Genomic DNA, 21,581 nt, shown 5'->3' on the forward strand with positions numbered 1-21,581 from the left:
TCTCAAGATACTTATTAGTACATTATTAGCATCCACTGATTTAACTGGAAGTAATAGTCCTCCCATGACCATGCTGTTTTCAAAGCAGTTATTCCCCAGGTGAAAGACTCTTCATTCTGCATTATCTGCTGTTGCCTACATTATGCCAATGAACTCTGCATAATAAATCAGTAAATAAACACTTTTTTTTTTTTTTTTTTTTTTTTTTAAATACAGTACAATACTTTTTCTTTACCTTGCTTCAGTTTACTTCAATAGTTAATACTGCCAAAACACTCAGGTGTGTCTACGGCAAAGATATAGCTATATTATACACTGCTCAAAAAAATAAAGGGAACACTCAAATAACACATCTTAGATCTGAATGAATGAAATATTCTTATTAAATACTTTGTTCTTTACATAGTTGAATGTGCTGACAACAAAATCACACAAAAATGATCAATGAAAATCAAATTTATTAACCCATGGAGGTCTGGATTTGGAGTCACCCTCAAAATTAAAGTGGAAAAACACACTACAGGCTGATCCAACTTTGATGTAATGTCCTTAAAACAAGTCAAAATGAGGCCCAGTAGTGTGTGTGGCATCCACGTGCCTGTATGACCTCCCTACAACTCACACAAGTGGCTCAGGTAGTGCAGCTCATCCAGGATGGCACATCAATGCGAGCTGTGGCAAGAAGGTTTGCTGTGTCTGTCAGCGTAGTGTCCAGAGCATGGAGGCGCTACCAGGAGACAGGCCAGTACATCAGGAGACGTGGAGGAGGCCGTAGGAGGGCAACAACCCAGCAGCAGGACCGCTACCTCCGCCTTTGTGCAAGGAGGAACAGGAGGAGCACTGCCAGAGCTCTGCAAAATGACCTCCAGCAAGCCACAAATGTGCATGTGTCTAATCAAACGATCAGAAAAAGACTCCATGAGGGTGGTATGAGGGCTTGACATCCACAGGTGGGGGTTGTGCTTACAGCCCAACACCGTGCAGGATGTTTGGCATTTGCCAGAGAACACCAAGATTGTCAAATTCGCCACTGGCGCCTTGTGCTCTTCACAGATGAAACAGGATCTCACTGAGCACATGTGACAGACGTGACAGAGTCTGGAGACGCTAAGGAGAACGTTCTGCTGCCTGCAACATCCTCCAGCATGACCGGTTTGGCAGTGGGTCAGTAATGGTGTGGGGTGGCATTTCTTTGGGGGGCGGCACAGCCCTCCATGTGCTTGCCAGAGGTAGCCTGACTGCCATTAGGTACCGAGAGGAGTTCCTCAGACCCCTTGTGAGACCATATGCTGGTGCAGTTGGCCCTGGGTTCCTCCTAATGCAAGACAATGCTAGACCTCATGTGGCTGGAGTGTGTCAGCAGTTCCTGCAAGACGAAGGCATTGATGCTATGGACTGGCCCACCCGTTCCCCAGACCTGAATCCAATTGAGCACATCTGGTACATCATGTCTCGCTGCATCCACCAACGCTACGTTGCACCACAGACTGTCCATGAGTTGGCAGATGCTTTAGTCCAGGTCTGGGAGGAGATCCCTCAGGAGACCATCCGCCACCTCATCAGGAGCATGCCCAGATGTTGTAGGGAGGTCATACAGGCACGTGGATGCCACACACACTACTGAGCCTCATTTTTACTTGTTTTAAGGTCAGTACATCAAAGTTGGATCAGCCTGTAGTGTGTTTTTCCACTTTAATTTTGAGGGCGACTCCAAATCCAGACCTCCATGGGTTAATAAATTTGATTTCCATTAATAATTTGTGTGTGAATTTGTTGTCAGCACATTTAACTATGTAAAGAACAAAGTATTTAATAAGAATATTTTATTCATTCAGATCTAGGATGTGTTATTTTAGTGTTCCCTTTATTTTTTTGAGCAGTGTATGTGTGTGTATGTGTGTATGTATATATATATATATATATATATATATATATATATATATATATATATATATATATATATATATATATATATATATATACACATATATATATATATATACACATACATATACATACACACATATATACGCACACACACACACACAAAATTACTACATCTACTTCAATTTTACGTAAATGAAGGCAGTAAGTTATGGGGGGTATGCATGTAATGCCTTTTTTTTCGGCTAGGCAAAAAAAAAAAAAAGCAGAACTAATTCGATCCAACATGGTCAATTGCAGGCATTTTCGCCCATTTTTGAATACATTTTCGCCATGCCGTTTTACCTTTTTTTTTTTTGACGAATTGGCATAGGCGGAATCGGACCCAAAAGCCGTCGAAAAACCCTGTCAATTCGATAAAACATGTGGATCGGCGGTGATTTCGCCAAGCCACATGTTTTTCGCTAGTGCCGGCTTTTTGGACAAGTCGAAAAACCGTGTTAATTCAACAATTCACGTGTAACACGTGGATCGGCAGAGATTTCGTCAATCCGCGTGTTTTTCGCTAGTGCCTGCTTTTTGGACAAGTCGAAAAAGCGGCACTGGAACTAAATAGTGCAAATCCAAATTCGCCCTAAAAACGTCGTAAGTCAAGATTTTTTGGCTTGTCAAAAAAATCGGCACTAATTGCATAGCCTATGTCTGTTTCCAAATGACTTCTAACTGGTGGGCATTGTCAGGACTGTTATCTAGATGAGGATCTGACATTAAAGTAGGTAATGGTAAGCTACTGTTCTGCCATTAAAGGACCTAACTGGCTCAACACGTTTCCCCCTAGAAATACAGGGAGAAAGCCCAGAAACCCTGTGATTGTCACTTCAGCTTTCTATATTAGCATGGGGAAGGCAATAGGATCCCCTGTTTCTCCTATGAGAGAGAGGAGAAACAGGGGATCTGCTGCTGGTGAGTTTGGCCAGGGAACTGCAATGCTGATTGCTCCCTGCAGCAAACTGCTTCCTAGTCACAGGCTGAAGTCTGCCTGCGACTAAGGGGTCTATTTACTAAGCCTTGGATGGAGATAAAGTACCAGCCAACCGGCTCCTAACTGCCATGTCGCAGGCTGGGTTTGAAAAAGGTTGGTTCTATATCGGAGTGGCTGAAGGGACCTTGTGACGTTTCTAGGGGAGGAGCTACGTCACCAGGGGGAGGAGCTACGGGCGAACAGGGTACCCGAAAAGTACCCTCGCGGGCTCGCTTCGCTCGCCACGCTTCGCTCGCCACGCTTCGGGCACGGTGGCTCGCTCCGCTCCGCTTCGCTCACCACCTAATTACTAAAGGTAATAGTTGGTGGCGTGGATAGTAGAGGAACTATCCCGCTGGCCTAGCTCCTCCCCCTTGCGGCGTAACTCCTCCCCTTTACGGAAAAGGTCCCTTAGCCCACTTGATTCTAGCATCTACCGTTTGAAAAATGACAGGAGCTGGTTGGCTGGCACTTTATCTCCATCCAAGGCTTAGTAAATAGACCCCTTTTATCTTCATCAACTTTCTTTCTCTCCTAGGCTTAGTAAATAGACCCCTTAGACGCATTTCACAGAAGGGATCATCAGTCCTGATATAATACCCCACTCAGTGGGATATATTTACTAAGGTGTGAGTTTTTTCTAGAAGTGGAGATGTTGCCCATAGCAACCAGATTCCGCCTAACATTTAGCTGCTTCTAGAAGATAACTGCTAGAATCTGATTGGTTGCTCTAGGCAACATCTCCACTTCTAAAAAAAAAAATCACACCTTAGTAAATATACCCCAAAGTCTCCCACTAAGGGGCCAATTCAATGGTTTTCCCTCACGGATACCACTAGCGGGCATAAAATGGGGCATTTAGTTTGTTGCTCCATTTAGACGACCTGTACGGGGATGACATATCTTCTTATAGCCTCCTGAGGTGCGGAAAAAAAAAAAAGTGTGCCAAGTCGAAACTTTGGGTATTCAAACAGGAGTTTGGATGTCCAAAGCAGGACTTTAGATAGGTTTAGCCGTTTAACACATCTAAAACGTGTTTGTGCACGACATACGCGATATGCATGGGCGCCCAAACAGAGCTGAATCATGACAATTGTTTGTACTTCTAAACAATCCCAGTCAAACAATTCAATCATCCCCAATTTGTTGCCCCCAGCAGTACCCCATGTAGCCCCGCCCCCCATGATTACAAACTGGGAGTAACCAGGAGTGGGGGGGGGGGGCATAGCTGTCTGCAATCGGCAAGTAGCACAAGAGCCACTTAGTTCTCTTACTGCCATCATTGTTTCCTGTGGCAAGGTGAATGCAGGGGGGCTGGAGGTGATGCGGGTCAAATAGCATCCACGGTAGCTACTCCCTTGGATACAGGTATCTGGACTGCCTATAGCTCTCATGCAAAAACTGAAAAACAGATACTGCAGTACCAGTCTTAGCCATTGTGTGACACTGTTGATCCCTACCATTCTCCTCTTACCGACTGGCTTCACTAAAATAGTCACTGCCTTTTGTCATACAGTAGATTAAGGTTTCATACATCGAAACCTTCCTCGACAAATGCTTTATAAAACTGAAAAAACTGCATCAAAATCCGTCCAGCAGTTCTCGATATTAGCCCAGACAAACACCTACCGGGGACTTTGGGGCACATGTATTAAGCCTGGAGAAGTGATAAAATAAGAATTTACTTACCGATAATTCTATTTCTCGTAGTCCGTAGTGGATGCTGGGGACTCCGTCAGGACCATGGGGTTTAGCAGCTCCGCAGGAGACAGGGCACAATAATAAAAGCTTTAGGATCAGGTGGTGTGCACTGGCTCCTCCCCCTATGACCCTCCTCCAAGCCTCAGTTAGGATACTGTGCCCGGACGAGCGTGCATAATAAGGAAGGATATTGAATCCCGGGTAAGACTCATACCAGCCACACCAATCACACCGTACAACCTGTGATCTGAACCCAGTTAACAGTATGATAACAACGAAGGAGCCTCTGAAAAGATGGCTCACAACAAGAATAACCCGATTTTTGTAACAATAACTATGTACAAGTATTGCAGACAATCCGCACTTGGGATGGGCGCCCAGCATCCACTACGGACTACGAGAAATAGAATTATCGGTAAGTAAATTCTTATTTTCTCTAACGTCCTAAGTGGATGCTGGGGACTCCGTCAGGACCATGGGGATTATACCAAAGCTCCCAAACGGGCGGGAGAGTGCGGATGACTCTGCAGCACCGAATGAGAGAACTCCAGGTCCTCCTCAGTCAGGGTGTGCCCCTGACCAAGTAGCAGCTCGGCAAAGTTGTAAAGCCGAGACCCCTCGGGCAACCGCCCAAGATGAGCCCACTTCCTTGTGGAATGGGCTTTTACTGATTTTGGCTGTGGCAAGCCTGCCACAGAATGTGCAAGCTGAATTGTACTACAAATCCAGCGAGCAATCGTCTGCTTAGAAGCAGGAACACCCATCTTGTTGGGTGCATACAGGCTAAACAGCGAGTCAGATTTTCTGACTCCAGTCGTCCTGGAAACATATATTTTCAGGGCCCTGACAACGTCAAGTAACTTGGAGTCCTCCAAGTCCCTAGTAGCCGCAGGTACCACAATAGGTTGGTTCATGTGAAAAACAGAAAACACCTTAAGGAGAAATTGAGGACGAGTCCTCAATTCTGCCCTGTCAGAATGAAAAATTAAGTAAAGGGCTTTTATATGATAAAGCCGCCCATTCTGACACACGCCTGGCTGAAGCCAGGGCTAATAGAATCTTCACCTTCCATGTGAAATATTTTAATTCCACAGTGGTGAGTGGATCAAACCAATGTGACTTTAGGAAACTCAAAACAACATTGAGATCCCAAGGTGCCACTGGGGGCACAAAAGGAGGCTGTATATGCAGTACCCCTTTTACAAACGTCTGAACTTCAGGCACTGAAGCCAGTTCTTTCTGGAAGAAATTTGACAGGGTCGAAATTTGAACCTTAATGGACCCTAATTTTAGGCCCATAGACAGTTCTGTTTTCAGGAAATGTAGGAAACGACCCAGTTGGAATTCCTCTGTAGGGACCTTCTTGGCCTCACACCACGCAACATATTTTCGCCAAATGCGGTGAAAATGTTTTGCGGTTACATCCTTCCTGGCTTCGACCAGGGTAGGGATGACTTCATCTGGAATGCCCTTTCAGGATCCGGCGTTCAACTGCCATGCCGTCAAACGCAGCCGCGGTAAGTCTTGGAACAGACAAGGCCCCTGCTGGAGCAGGTCCTCTCTTAAAGGTAGAGGCCACGGTTCTTCCATGAGCATCTCTTGAAGTTCCGGGTACCAAGTCCTTCTTGACCCATCCGGAATCACGAGTATCGTTCTTACTCATCTCCTTCTTATGATTCTCAGTACTTTTGGTATGAGATGCATAGGAGGGAACACATACCCTGACTGGTACACCCACAGTGTTACCAGAGCGTCCACCGCTATTGCCTGAGGGTCCCTTGACCTGGCGCAATATCTGTCTAGTTTTTTGTTCAGGCGGGACGCCATCATGTCCACCTTTGGTTTTTCCCAACGGTTTACAATCATGTGGAAGACTTCCCGCTGAAGTCCCCACTCTCCCGGGTGGAGGTTATGCCTGCTGAGGAATTCTGCTTCCCAGTTTTCCACTCCCGGAATTAACACTGCTGAGAGTGTTACCACATGATTTTTCGCCCAGCGAAGAATCCTTGCAGTTTCTGCCATTTCCCTCCTGCTTCATGTGCCGCCCTGTCTGTTTACGTGGGCGACTGCCGTGATGTTGTCCCACTGGATCAATACCGGCTGACCTTGAAGCAGAGGTCTTGCTAGCTTAGAGCCTTGTAAGTTGCCCTTAGCTCCAGTATATTTATGTGGAGAGAAGTCTCCAGACTTGATCACACTCCCTGGAAATTTTTTTTTTTTTCCTTGTGTGACTGCTCCCCAGCCACTCAGGCTGGCATCCGTGGTCACCAGGACCCAGTCCTGAATGTCGAATCTGCGGCCCTTTCATAGATGAGCACTCTGCAGCCACCGCAGAAGAAAACACCCTTGTCCTTGGAGACAGGGTTATCCGCTGATGCATCTGAAGATGCGATCCGGACCATTTTCCCAGCAGATTCCACTGAAAGGTTCTTGCGTGAAATCTACCGAATGGGATCGCTTTGTAAGAAACCACCATTTTTCACAGGACCCTTGTGCAATGATGCACTGATACTTTTCCTGGTTTTAGGAGGTTCCTGACTAGCTCGGATAACTCCCTGGCCTTCTTCTCCGGGAGAAAACATCCTTTTCTGGACTGTGTCCAGAATCATTCCTAGGAACATTAGACGTGTCGTCGGAAAAAGCTGCGATTTTGGAATATTTAGAATCCACTCGTGCTGTCGTAGAACTACTTGAGATAGTGCTACTCCGACCGCCAACTGTTCTCTGGACCTTGCCCTTATCAGGAAAGCGTCCATATTTCTTTTAGGAAGAATCATCATTTCGGCCATTACCATGGTAAAGACCCGGGGTGCCGTGGACAATCCAAACGGCAGCGTCTGAACTGATAGTGACAGTTCTGTACCACGAACCTGAGATACCCTTGGTGAGAAGGGCAAAATTTGGACATGTAGGTAAGCGTCCCTGATATCCAGTGACACCATATCGTCCTGGTTCGCTATCACTGCTCTGAGTGACTCCATCTTGATTTGAACCCTTGTATGTAATTGTTCAAATCTTTTAGATCTCACCGAGCCGTTTGGCTTCAGTACCACAATATAGTGTGGAATAATACCCCTTCCCTTGTTGTAGGAGGGGTACTTTGATTATCACCTGCTGGGAATACAGCCTGTGAATTTTTTCCCAATACTGCCTCCCTGTCGGAGGGAGACGTTGGTAAAGCAGACTTCAGGAACTTGTGAGGGGAAGACGTCTCGAATTTCCAATGTACACCTGGGATACTACGTGTAGGATCCAGGAGTCCACTTGCGAGTGAGCCCACTGCGTGCTGAAACTCTTGAGATGACCCCCCACCGCACCTGAGTCCGCTTGTATGGCCCCAGCGTCATGCTGCGGACTTGGCAGAAGCTGTGGAGGACTTCTGTTCCTGGGAATGGGCTGCCTGCTGCAGTCTTCTTCCCTTTCCTCTAACCCTGGGCAGATATGACTGGCCTTTTGCCCGCCTGCCTTTATGGGTACGAAAGGACTGAGACTGAAAAGACTGTGTCCTTTTCTGCTGAGATGTGACTTGGGGTAACAAAAGTGGATTTTCCAGCTGTTGCCATGGCCACCAGGTCCGATGGACCGCCCCTTTATACGGCAATACTTCCATGTGCCGTCTGGAATCTGCATCACCTGATCACTGTCGTGTCTATAAACATCGTCTGGCAGATATGGACATCACATCTACTCTTGATGCCAGAATGCAAATATCCCTCTGCGCATCTCGCATATATAGAAATGCATCCTTAAAATGCTCTATAGTCAATAAAATATTGTTCCTGTCAAGGGTATCAATATTTTCAGTCAAGAAATCCGACCAAGCCCCCCCAGCGCTGCACATCCAGGCTGAGGCGATTGCTGGTCGTAGTATAACACCAGTATGTGTGTATATACTTTTTAGGATATTTTTCAGCTTCCTATAAGCTGGCTCCTTGAGGGCGGCCGTATCTGGAGACGGTAACGCCACTTGTTTTTATAAGCGTGTGAGCGCCTTATCCACCCTAAGGTGTGTTTCCCAACTCGCCCTCACTTCTGGCGGGAAAGGGTATACCTCCAATAATTTTCTATCGGAGGAAACCCACGTATCATCACACACTTTAATTTATCTGATTCAGGAAAACTACAAGTAGATTATTCCCACCCTACATAATACCCATATTTGTGGTACTTGTAGTATCAGAAATATATAACACCTCCTTCATTGCCCTTAACATGTAACGTGTGGCCCTAAAGGAAAATACGTTTGTTTCTTCACCGTCGACACTGAAGTCAGTGTCCGTGTCTGTGTCTGTGTCGACCAACTGAGGTAAATGGGCGTTTTTACAAGCCCCTGACGGTGTCTGAGACGCCTGGACAGGTACTAATTTGTTTGCCGGCCGTCTCATGTCGTCAACCGACCTTGCATCGTGTTGACATTATCACGTAATTCCTAAATAAGCCATCCATTCCGGTGTCGACTCCCTAGAGAGTGACATCACCAATACAGGCAATTTGCTCCGCCTCCTCACCAACATCGTCCTCCTACATGTCGACACACACGTACCGACACACAGCACACACACAGGGAATGCTCTGATAGAGGACAGGACCCCACTAGCCCTTTGGGGAGACAGAGGGAGAGTTTGCCAGCACACACCAAAAACGCTATAATTATACAGGGACAACCCCTTATATAAGTGTTTTCCCTTATAGCATTTTTATATATGTAATCATATCGCCAAATAAGTGCCCCCCCTCTCTGTTTTAACCCTGTTTCTGTAGTGCAGTGCAGGGGAGAGCCTGGGAGCCTTCCTCACAGCAGAGCTGAGCAGGAAAATGGCGCCGTGTGCTGAGGAGAATAGGCCCCGCCCCCTTTTCGGCGGGCTCTTCTCCCGGAGTTTGTGAGATCTGGCAGGGGTTAAATACATCCATATAGTCTCAAGGGCTATATGTGATGTATTTTAGCCATAAAAAGGTATTATACATTGCTGCCCAGGGCGCCCCCCCCAGCGCCCTGCACCCTCAGTGACAGTTGGTGACTGTTGGTGAAGTGTGCTGACAACAATGGCGCACAGCTGCAGTGCTGTGCGCTACCTTATGAAGACTGAAAGTCTTCTGCCGCCTGTTTCTGGACCTCTTCAACTTCGGCATCTGCAAGGGGGGTCGGCGGCACGGCTCCGGGACGAACCCCAGGGTGAGACCTGTGTTCCGACTCCCTCTGGAGCTAATGGTGTCCAGTAGCCTAAGAAGCAAATCCATCCTGCACGCAGGTGAGTTTACTTCTCTCCCCTAAGTCCCTCGTAGCAGTGAGCCTGTTGCCAGCAGGTCTCACTGAAAGAAAAAAACCTAACTTAAACTTTTATTCTAAGCAGCTCAGGAGAGCCACCTAGATTGCACCCTTCTCGGCCGGGCACAAAAATCTAACTGAGGCTTGGAGGAGGGTCATAGGGGGAGGAGCCAGTGCACACCACCTGATCCTAAAGCTTTTATTATTGTGCCCTGTCTCCTGCGGAGCTGCTAAACCCCATGGTCCTGACGGAGTCCCCAGCATCCACTTAGGACGTTAGAGAAAGCAGTAATAAGTGGAAGGTGATTACGCAACAGCCAATCAGATCCTAACGGTCATTTTTCAAACCCGTAATGATTGGCTGGTGCGTGATCACCTTCCACTTATCACTGCTTTATCACTTCTCCAGGTTTAACACATCTGCACTTCTATTTGATACTATCTACAAATTGCAATTTAGATTTCAGTTTGGACATGCTCCTCTCAAATATAAAGCTCTCATTTTAAATCTGCACCACCTGCAGTGCAACATGGTTATGCCCAGGTGCAAACTTACCTACTTTCTATATAGATGGAATATACAATGCGTTGGTTAAAGGAGAGCTGTCTGGGACATTGAACTGACACTGTGGCGATTGAATACAACCAGGCGTCCCCAGGTAATGATGCAATCTATGCTTTGATGTTTTACTTATGTGTGTAGACATGTCCAGCTGGCGAGAGTCTAAATTTCCCCAGAATGTTTTATGTATATATGTAAATATTATTAAAGTTTTTTTTTCACTATTGGGAGCATTTTCCATCTTATTCGGAGGTACTTGTATAAGAGACCACAAAGAGGGAGAATGAGGAGTTCCAGTTGTGCCCACTTCACCATTACTGAATGCTCAAACTGTCTACTTATACCTGTAGACCACCTGATTTGGTTACAAAGATCATTCATTTACAGGGTTTTGTGCACCCTCCTGAACTGCGAACAGCAAGCCGTGCTAAACAGTTCCTTGGGACTAGTGACTGTGTTATCGTGTACGATACAGCATCGCACCCAGCACTTATCACTTATCCCGGGATATGCAGTTTGTCACGACTAAGCCCCAGGCATTAGTCATGGTAAGATGCATCTCCATGGTTCAGTTCCAAGCGCGATGTACCTAAATGAATAGCTACAGGCACTTAACTTGGGACTTACATCCCTGCGATACAAAATAAGTACCTCCCAGTATTTTGTATCATGATTTTATAGTAATTCAAGTTTTACAGTTTTTGAGTTGCGTATCATTTGGCAACGAAAACTCTCAGACATAATCATAACACTAATAACACAGAAAACAATGCAGAGTTCTACAAACCATATGATGCAGTAGAAAGTGGGTAGCGGGTTTTAAATGATATTCTAAGTCACTGATGGGTAACCTGATACAGCCTTTTTAATGTAAGTAAATAAAGCTGAGATAATACATGCTGCTACATTGTGTGGAAAAGGTTATGTGGAAGCTGGCTGCTACGGACAAAAATAAGATTGAAATCTCTCTTACTCTTTGTTTTAAGATACACCCAGTTTCATCCCTATATCAAATAAAAGCTAGGGCCATGGCTTTACTATAAAGTAGAGCCCGGCAGGGGATACAGCAGAGAAAAGAACCAACAGACAAAGTATGAACAACCTGGGGGCCACAGGTGAAGGCTTGGAGAGCCGCCTGTTGACCATATCTGCTTTAAAAATCGGGGCTTTGTGAGGGGTTGGGTTTGGGTGACCGGCGGTTGGGGTATGGTCATCATAACAAAGCCGGGATCCCGCTTGTTAGATGGACGGCTTGGGAAGGGGGGGGGGGGGGGGGGGGGGGGAGAGAGAAGGTTGGGGGGCTGTGTGCGCAACAAAGGCCCTTGCAGGCTCGCTGCACTCGCCACAGGTTCTATTCCCACTATGGGTGACCGGTGGGCTGGTGACTGTTCTGGATCCCGGCGTCGGTATAGTGACCAGTGGGTCACATAACTGCTTCCCTTTATGACATTACAAATGGGAAAACAAAAGAATACGTGTTATCTTTTTTTTCCCCCTTTTATTTATTACAAATGACAATATAACAACATTGAATAGGTTAATGGAAAAAACCGAGATGCTCTTTATATTGTACCATATACAACTGTCAGATACAGTTCATTACAATTTTACAGACAAAAGGAGATGGCCCTAATGTTCTAGGCTGAAGAGATTAGGTGATATTTCTAATTGGTTTTAACTTGTTTTATCTGAAAACCCTTACTAAACCTGAGTTTTCAGAGTACTGTCTAACAGTGGATAAGCATGCTTATTTAGATAAGACATACCTTTACGTAAAATGATAATTTAGAGATAAGAGTAAGCGCCAAACAGGAATGAAATAAAAGATAGAGATAAAGACAAGAAGACACAGAAGTCGGTCAATGTAGGATTACAGCTTCAGAATACCCTCATTCACATAAGTGACAGCTTATTCAGCTCCTGAACAAAAATGTGTTCCAAACTTATGAGCCCAAATTTTCCAGGACATGTATCTTTTTTGATCATTGAATCTCATCACTTCTTGCAATAACAACACTTTCTTCTGCATTTACAAAAATGTCAGCTATGCTGTGGTGCAATCTAAACAAAAACAGAGGCACATACCTCCAAACCAGGGATGTTTCAGCAGCAGCCATTACCCAGATGCAGACAGAGTTTGAGACACTTAACATACTCTTATTGTACAGGAGCATTAATAATCACATTTTCTCTACTGTGCTATTTTTGATGTACGTACTTCATGTGTAACACAGTGCCCAACACACACGCTTACAGAAATGTAATTTGACCTCCAGACATCACAGGTAAAAACAGAGCTTTCTAGACAAGTAATGAGACTCGGCTATTTGAAGAGATAAGGAAAAACCATGGACTTTGCACCTAACTGCAGCCTCTGAAATATACAGCCTAACAGGCCCCATGATAAGTACATGCATAGTCTATCTTTTATTTCAACGTTGTTAGAATCCAAGTACTCAGTCACAGAGCTCCTAGAATTAGGATGATGATAATTAGCTGCCAGCCATTTAGCCTTAGTGACTATGGGCCTAATTGACCGAAGATGTGAGAAAACACACATCTAGGATCTATTTCTTTGACATACAGGGGGGGGGGGGGGGGGGGTGCCCCGCATGCCAGATCCAGCCCCCCCCACCCCCCCCGCAGACATGTGTGAGCATCTCACGACGGCAATGCTTTTGCATGTTTAGAGTAGCTCTCTGCCTGCGCAGCCTAGCTGCGAAAGCAGGCAGCTACCCGCCATTTGATGTCACGCAGCTGCCGCCACGGCCCGCCCTGCAAACGGTCCAGACTGCGCCCCTAAGGTGGAACATCAACGCCCCATTCCCACCCCCCTCCAAGTCTAAAACTGAAGAGAACGCAGTTTAGTACCTGGCACATGCGCGTACCGGTGTATGCACATGCACTGATGTGTAGAAATCGCTTCATATCGATTTTAGCGCATCAGCGTCAGGGTCTGAATCGCCCCTATATTGTCAGTGTTTCTTTGTAGATGTGATTCTGCAATAAAACATTACTTATGCATAACCGCCTTCCTCCCCAGCACAGATGGTTTGGTCTCACACCCAGCTCTATGATGAAGGCAGAAGTATACTTGAATATGAGCAGACCTGAGACCAGAGGACACCACAGACCAAAGTGAAGCATGAATTCTTCCTGGTTCAATTTGTTGAAGAACAATCTTACACATACACAGCCTCAAGTGATATTTTTATTTCAAATATTAAAAACTAATGATAACTTTGAAGTGTAAAGTATAGATGTTTCTTATTTGCCTCCTGCCTCCTCCATGGTCTTGCATACCTGACAGACTGCACATACAAGGGATGTACAATAAGTTTCTGGATGCACAAACAAAAACTATTATATTTCCAAACAAAGTAACATTACATTTTTTTTTCCAAAGCATTTGCCAGAGGAGTCTATACAAAGTTGCATGCGCTGAATCCACTTTGGTGAGCAGTTGGACCAGTTCAAAGCAGGTATGTCTCTACATGCTGGATAAAGGCAGTGCTGCGTACCGGTAAGAAATTGCCAGGCCCGACAGTCATGCTTGCAGCCGCTGCTGTGTGAACAGAGGAGAGCGCAGCGCGTGCCTCCCGACCCTCAATGCTCAGTGAAGTCTAGTCTCCGGCCACGGCGTGAATATCAAATGATGCGCCAGTTCGTTTAGCCAATCAGAGCTCGCAGACTGGTAGCCCTGGCTCCTGATTAGCAAATCAGAGCTCGCAGACTGGCAGCCAATCAACTGGCACCCCATTTGAGATACACGCCGCCGGAGACCAGACTTAACTGAGCATTGAGGGGCAGAAGAGGCGCACGCTGCTTTCTCCTCCCCTCACATAGCAGCGGAGAGAACGGCAGCGGCGAGCAGCATGGGGGGTGGGAGTGGTTAGTAGATATGCACTTTGGGGGCATTTGTGAATCTGCCACGGTGGGGGCATATCTGGCACTGCTGTGGGCATGTGTATCTAGCAAGGTGGGGGCATATCTGGCACTGTGGAGGCATATGTGAATCTGGCACTGTGGAGGCATATGTGTACCTGGCCCCCCTTATGTGTATCACACCCTCATTTTCATTGCCCACGCCCCGTGTGGCATGTGGCCACACATTTTTTGGTGCGCACACACAGTACAACTAAGAAGTTTTTTCTACTTGCACCACTGGATAAAAAGGTCTCCACTGCAGCATCCGGTGACTCAAAACTAATTCCATGCATCTTGTGCTTGATTTGTGGGAACGTGAAGAAGTCGCAGTGAGCCAGGTCTGGAGTGTATGGAGGATGACCAAGCTCCTGGATACGTTCATGTGTGCGGTGCTGCTTATATATAGTTCTGTGCCTTGACATTTCACAAGAAATATAGTCAGAGATTACAGTTCACAACCAGTCAGATTGTGTCTATTCTACCCATGCACTGCACATCTGTGAACGTATTGCACAACAGTCGAAAAACATGAAATGATCACAGGTAGCACAGTTAAAAAAGATACTGGAACACTAGAACTGCCTGCAACCTACGTATACTAGAATTGTATCTGTTCTATCTCATTGCAAATAATAGTTGTTGTAAACTCTAGATTCCAGTCCCACTAGTATCGATAAGCTCTGTAAATGAACACTAGAATCCTGTGGCTGGTATATAGAGGATGTTGAGAGTGGACAAGTCATCTCAGGAACCCATTGTTGATGTTCACATTTATAATGCATATGTAATGCTCTTAATAAAACAGGTAGCACACAACAGGTGTGCAAAGGTAGGATCATGGAGACTCATCCTAAATACCATGAAGGTCTAGTTTTAGGACTTCAAGGTTAAGAGTCGGTAGCTAATTGTTTTGGACCACTTGTCCCAAGTCTGCACTTATCATGGATTTCTGTTGGCACCCTCCTGAGGCACAAGCATAAGTCCGCATAAAGGAGGGATCGGGGCTTGTCATAAGTACCAGGTACGCCTTAGCTGCATCGCGACTGGCACTTAACATGGAAGAAACCGCTTAACGCAGCTAATCCTGATCCTGTGCATTAGTGTGAGAATGTGGCCGTCACAACCATTGCAGGGTCGTACAAACAACTGAATTAGTTCCTGGGCCACTTTAAAAGGAAAAACTTAATCACCCTCTCAGAATCTGAAGTAATTGGAGCTGAAAACAGGCTTCAAGCCTGCATTTAATTTGTCTGATGCTCAGTACTGATATTGCTGCTGACTTTTTAATTGTGCATTCTGTGGCAGCTGAATTTCAGGCGTGACGCTGTCAGTTTCGTGAAAAATTGCAGGTAACAACATGGGGGTAAATTTACTAAGACAGGAGTTCTATTTAATATGCGATGTTGCCCATAGCAACCACTCAGATTCTACGTCTCATTTATCTAGCACCTTCTAGAAGATAATACCTGTAATCTGATTGGTTGCTATGCTATCCCATCTTAAATAGAACTCCCATCTTAGTAAATTTACCCCATGTGTGTGTACTCTCCTCATACAGAATTAATTGAAATTTCTTAACAAGTGATTATCAGTATATATATTATGTCTAATTCCCAAGAACCTCAAGTGGATGTGGTGACTATTATTTCTTCAAGTAACACTAAACATCAGATTTTTATTTTTTGTATCTGTATTGGACCTCTCCTTTTACATGTATACACTGGTTCTGGTTCTACACGGATTCCTCCAAGAGGCTACTAATGAGACAGTGATCATATTTGTGCTCCTTTTTGGGAGGGAATAGTTTTATGAAATCTGATCTACATACTTTAATGGCTATATCTGAATTAAGACAACTCTTCCCAAACTCAATTAACAGTGTGTACTGTCGGGTCCAGTATGTAATACTGGTGGTCTGGATCCTGGCGGGCAGGAGACAGACTTCAGGCGGGTGGCGAGTATATTCCCCTTCGGTGGTGGCATAGACCACCACCCGAGTGGGAACTTGGGGCTTTGGTCGGGATTCTGACCGACACCATTTCGCTGGCTGCCAGGATTCCGGCATCGGTCTCCAGACCGACGGGATCCTGGCAGCCGGTAAAATAACTCCATCCAATATTGTCATGTGATGTGCTGGTGTCCACGTACTGCACCACTAAATATCTACACATGTACAATATATCCAGTATGTATTATGGATAAACAGTTCTGCAAATGCAGCAATCTAGGTTTGTTTTTATTCTCTGTGCTACGCCAAAAAGGTCATTGATACTTCTTGAGATGCTTTAATTATGATTTACATAAAAGAAGCTACAATGTTCTGCATCCCATCTCACAGTACAATATACATAAAACAGAAAGGGTCTGCAAGTGATAACTTAGGTAGTAGAATGGTAGACTTATGAAGTGTTTAAGGAGCATTGCAAAGTTTGAAGGATGAGGTAGAGTGTTTAGTAGCAGGAGCGGCATTTGAGAAATCGAGACGGCAGGAAAAGTGGGGAGAGGTATCCAACGGGAAGGTAAGGAGCAGGCCGAGTGGAGTATGTAAGGAGAAAGCCAGAGATGTAATGAGCCTAAAGTAACCAAGATACTACAACAATGTTAGATTGTATTGAACAATTTACTATGCAATTTTACACTGCAAGTGTGTAGATTGCTGAGAAGTAAAAAGAAGGAGCTGCCTCACAAATGCTGAAGACCAGAGTGGGGTGCATGGTGACAGCATAGGAGGGAGGAGCTTGCGAGGCACAGGTGGATTAGTATAGACCTATTACTTGGCCGGAGAGGGTGGGGACCATCAGCGTCTACATTCTGCCCATCTCTTCACTGCAAATACACTTTGTACTGTGTCTAGCAGATGGCAGTTTGTTATTTAGGCCACAACAGGGCCTCAGAGTACAAAAGGCTATTACTTTCATTTTTTGTGGTTAGGCGTTTGTATTAACAATGTAGCCCGTTATAAAGTAAACCGATGAGCTTGGTCGGGTATGTTAATAAAAGTCATGGCACACTCACGTGAAAACGTGAGAGCGGCACTGGTACTACATCACAGGATAGTACTGAAGAGAGAACGTCAGCAGTCAGTTCGTCTAGTTTATGGGGGAAAAAGGGATTTTAATACCTACCAGTAAATCCCTTTCTCGTAGTCCATAAGGAATTTTTTTTTTTTTTTTAACGCTTTTTTTTTTTTTGTTTAAACCATTTGTTTTGTTTAAGCCAATTTTTTTTTTTTTGCATTAATGTTTTAATGACAAAAAAAAAAAAACTGAATCATGTATCAGAAACCTCAATCAACCATGTTTTAATGCTTTCTAACATTAATAATGTTATTAGGCTTCGATTAGATTTTACATATTTCATTAAAACCAAATTTTTACTGAATATATGTAGATAGACTAAACATACATTCATAGATAGATGAAATTGAGAATAAGAACAAGTTAATGTTAAGCATTAGTCTTGCTTATTATAATTAAATAAATCTGAATAGTAATACAAAATGGAAAATGGAAAAGCACTTTTCGGGGAAACACGCATACACACAAAGGAGGAGTTAAACATTAGCGCCAATTATGTCACTGGCATTAAACTTTTTGAATTAAAACTTTTTTTTTTTCTTTTTTTTTTGTATAATAGGCTTTTTCTAATAAGTCACAAGCGTTGTGCCTGTACTAACAGCATAATAAAAAAATCAGAGTGGCTTTTATAAGAAAAAAACATTTGGTTTAAAGCAGCCAACCCTGACTACAGCTTCCGATTGGTCCCCCCACTGAAGTCTACTGTTGGCAATAACATGTTGCCAAAACACTCATGAGTCCGTTCAGTCAGAAGAGACAGGGGCATCTACCTATGGTGGATTCTGTGTCTACCATTTGATTCATACAACATACACTACAAACACACAAAATATTTAATAAAATAACCAGGACATGAAAACAGAACTAGGCCAAGAAGTTAAAGTTCTTCATAAGCACATTATTGTTTTTGTATTAAGAAGAAGTAATTTTTAACTATTGCGAATATTAGTAGTAAATTTTTTTTTCAAATAACGCTTTTAATTATTCTTCTTGTGATAGGCCTCACAAAACTGCATAGAATCAAGGTGGGTACACACTAATAGATATATCTGCAGATCAATTGATCTGCAGATATATCTATGGATGGATCGAGCAGTGTGTTCAGCATACACACTGCCCGATCCGTCAGGGACTGACGTCATGAACTGGGCGGGCGTGTACACACGCCCGCCCAGTTCAGCTGTCAATCACCAGTGGCCGCCGCAGCATGTGTACGGGCGGTCGGCCGACCGCCCCGTACACACACAGCGACGCGCCAATATATCGGTAGATATATTGGCCGTCGGCTGTGCTGCGCGGCCGACGCGATACGTCTGTGAACGACGGAGTTCACAGACGTATCGGCCGTACACACTGGCCGACGATCCCGCGATATATCGGCCGTTCAAGAGAACGGCCGATATATCGACCAGTGTGTACGGGCCTTAAGGCCAGATAACTTTAAAGACAAATAAATATCATGCAGTAGCCGGGGTGGTTAAATTCTGCTCAAGTGGAGGATAAACTTAAGGTGCATAGACACTTGCCGAGAAGGTGAACTACGTCGCTCATTTTCACCCTTCCTGAGAAACGCCATTTACTTTCTCAGCAAGTGTGTATGCCAGCGACGATGAGTGATGCGCGGGTCATTAACAGCCCTCGGCTATGCATGCAGCTCAATTTGGACTGTCGTCCAAGAGCTGTATGTGTGTATGCACTGCTGCCGACCGCCCCGGCCCGGGAGGGGGAAACACTAGGCGACGTCGCTCAGAGCACGTCGCCTAGTGTGTACAAACCTTTACACAGGCAGAGATTACTAAACAAAATTGTATATAAACGAATCGTAAAATAAACAGAATATGCATCTATATCTCAAAACTGCCCATTTTCAGAGTGATTGCCATGGTAATTCAAACATCAAAGTAATACCCCGCACAAGTATCGAGCTGGCATATTGCCGGGCCCACACAAGTCGCTGTATGGTGTTAAAGGTCTCATGGCGAATTCCCGGGTCGCCTGACCCGGTAATTCAACCTGGGAATAAAGCAAGTGTTATTCCCTGGTTGAATACCGGATCAGTGAACCCCGGATGTGACCCGGGAACCGTTCAATATATAGGGAGAGGCGACGCGGAGATGACCTCATCTCCAGCACCGCCCCCAATAACGCCGCAGTCTCCACCCCCTGGATAGCAACCCGACCCGGCATATTGGCAATGCGTAGGGTCAAATGCCGGATCCCACTCGGTAAGGACCCAGCATTTGCGATGTGAAAGGGGTATAAGATTGGTAGAGCTGCTGGAATAATGTAATAATGTCAAACAAATGTTATTTCTCTATGTTTTTATTTATTTTGTCAGTATCTAGAACACAGCATTGCACAATTGCATCTTTGATATTAATCCAAAATAAGTAGAATGAACCATAATTTTAGTACATTATACAGTATATACTGTAAGCATACGAGCATGGCCATTTTACCAAATCTTATTTTATTACTGTTTTGCTTCCAATTATAAAGTACAATTGAATATGCTGGTGCTATAAATAACTTGATAAATTAATTGTAGTACATTTATGGCTATTGGTTAATTTCTACTACATCCACATTTTAAAGTAAAGCAATTTATCTCTGCGTGCGCCCTAACCAAGTCGATTTTAGCAGGACACTGCCACATTTCGGCCACTGTCTACAGCACGCCTGGACGACCTGTAGCTCTCTAGCTGTAGTGAAACTACAAGTCCCAGCATGACCTGCCACAGTTTTGCTATTAGAGAATGGTGAAACTGTGGAAGGGCATGCTGGGACTTAAAGTTTCACAACAGATGGAGAGCCACAGGTTGGCCAGGCCTGGTCTATGGGCGGCAGGTGGGGAGGACACTGTCACCTGTCACTACATGAGCTGGTTGGATGCTGCATGCATACGTGCAACATCCATTTAGTGGCAGGAGATCAGCAGCCAAAGTGTCATAACCAGGGGACATGACCTACTGGCCACAGCACCACACCCCTTCAGCAATCAAGAGAAGTACCATGGCGTAGAGAGTGGCGAGATGGCTCTACACAAATAAAAATTTTGTGTGCAAAATATTCTGAGTACTAATGTCTAAATTTGTTTTATTCTAATTATTGACTTCAACCCACCAATAATTATTTTACATCCACTGGTACTCTGTGTGGAAATAAGTCAGCAATTAAAGTGTGTGGCAAAGTTAGAGCCTTCCTTATTATTTCTACTAGCTTTCTGTCACATTATATACTGACTGATCTGTGGTCCATGACATCACTAGGAGACCCTGATACCCAGCACAGTCCCGATAGTGTACACTCAGGTGGTATAAAGTGCCTGGGGTGATAATAAGCCGCAGGGCAGGGTTTCCTGCCTCTGGGCTCCAGCACTGCCCTATGTGGTAACGTCACCAGCACCATCCCATCCACACTGTGACTACTCGGGCGCTGCTGCAGCTGCACTACATTCCTCTGCAACGTCCTACTACAGGCCCCTCCACCAGCAGGGACAGGCAGGGAGAGCTGCACTGCTGGGAGCACGGGGAGTGGGGCACTCATACTTGCCTGAGATGATGCTCGCAGCAGCCGGGAACCTCTGCGCTGGGGGTCACTTCCAAGTTGACCGGTTAACATAAAAACTTCCTACTGGTCACCATCTTGGATTTCCGGAAACGGCCAAGGGACCCCGGCTTCTCCCTGATCACGTGACGAAACCCCGCCTCCATCCCACCCTTCCCTGTCTGGTTATATATGCTTATTTGATATGCTGCTGCTGCTGCGGGTGATCTCAGCTCCTATGCTAGGTTCTACAGTATATAGTAGAGAAGGTGCATGGAAGCCGGCTGCTGCTGCCTTTGTGCTCAAATGCTGTATAACCCGCTCAGTGAGGGAAGTGATTTCCATGAGAGACCCTCAGCCAGCAAAGGGATTCCACTAATGTACATTTACAGGTAACTGACACATTGAGGTCACTAATATAAATTACACTTTCCACTGGCTGAGACGTGGATTCAATGAAACAATATACTTTACAGTGGCTGAGAAATGCAACACACATTTGCAATGACTAAAATCTACACTTTCCAGTGAGCATGAAAGTGGTATCACTAGCACTGTCTCTCCACTGAGAGGGAAAGTACTTCTATTCAAATACAC

At 45.1% G+C, this 21,581-nt stretch overlaps 1 protein-coding gene and 1 long non-coding RNA gene across 7 annotated transcripts in view; one reads left to right on the plus strand and one right to left on the minus strand.

The window, feature by feature from the left end:
• LPP (LIM domain containing preferred translocation partner in lipoma) overlaps positions 1 to 21,135 on the minus strand; it is an 870,847-nt gene extending 849,712 nt beyond the window's left edge. For all 6 annotated transcript variants that reach the window (XM_063916491.1, XM_063916490.1, XM_063916488.1 and 3 more), the window contains exon 1: positions 20,991 to 21,135. The gene's annotated coding sequence lies outside the window, so the exon portion shown is untranslated. The remainder of the gene's footprint in view (positions 1 to 20,990) is intronic.
• On the plus strand, positions 9,512 to 12,795 carry LOC134911418 (uncharacterized). The gene is made up of 3 exons (XR_010176549.1): positions 9,512 to 9,855; positions 10,444 to 10,531; positions 12,711 to 12,795. It is a non-coding gene; the product is annotated as an uncharacterized LOC134911418 (long non-coding RNA).
• Positions 21,136 to 21,581: the final 446 nt, after the last annotated feature.

This window comes from Pseudophryne corroboree, chromosome 4 (assembly GCF_028390025.1).
Source record: "Pseudophryne corroboree isolate aPseCor3 chromosome 4, aPseCor3.hap2, whole genome shotgun sequence".
Taxonomy (NCBI): Eukaryota; Metazoa; Chordata; class Amphibia; order Anura; family Myobatrachidae; genus Pseudophryne; species Pseudophryne corroboree.